At 40.1% G+C, this 332-nt stretch overlaps 1 long non-coding RNA gene across 1 annotated transcript; it reads right to left on the bottom strand.

The window, feature by feature from the left end:
* Positions 1-47: 47 nt before the first annotated feature.
* LOC109132040 lies at positions 48-332 on the bottom strand. Its single transcript, XR_002037344.1, has 2 exons — positions 246-332; positions 48-157 (listed from the first exon to the last, which is right to left on the bottom strand). It is a non-coding gene; the product is annotated as an uncharacterized LOC109132040 (long non-coding RNA).

Below are 332 nucleotides of genomic sequence, written 5' to 3'. Positions count from 1 at the left end.
GAAATGGAACTTACCTTGTTAGCATGCGGTATGGCTCTCTGAGATCCTTTGTGACTAAATCGTCAATCAATGTACCTATATAACTGCTTTCCCTCTCAAGTACAATGTGTTTCTTACCATCCGAGTGTCTGGCAGCATTGATTCCAGATAAAATACCCTAATATGAAATAAATAACAGAGATTGGTTCCACCATATTTACAACGTCCATCATTAAGGAAATCGAAATCTCGTACAGATCAGTCACCTGTGCGGCAGCCTCTTCATAACCAGTTGTGCCATTGATCTGACCAGAGAAAAAAAGACCTTCAATTTTCTTCGTCATAAGGGACCT

Source organism: Camelina sativa, unplaced genomic scaffold (assembly GCF_000633955.1).
Source record: "Camelina sativa cultivar DH55 unplaced genomic scaffold, Cs unpScaffold14220, whole genome shotgun sequence".
Classification (NCBI taxonomy): Eukaryota; Viridiplantae; Streptophyta; class Magnoliopsida; order Brassicales; family Brassicaceae; genus Camelina; species Camelina sativa.
This window is presented reverse-complemented; position numbering and strand designations above follow the sequence as displayed.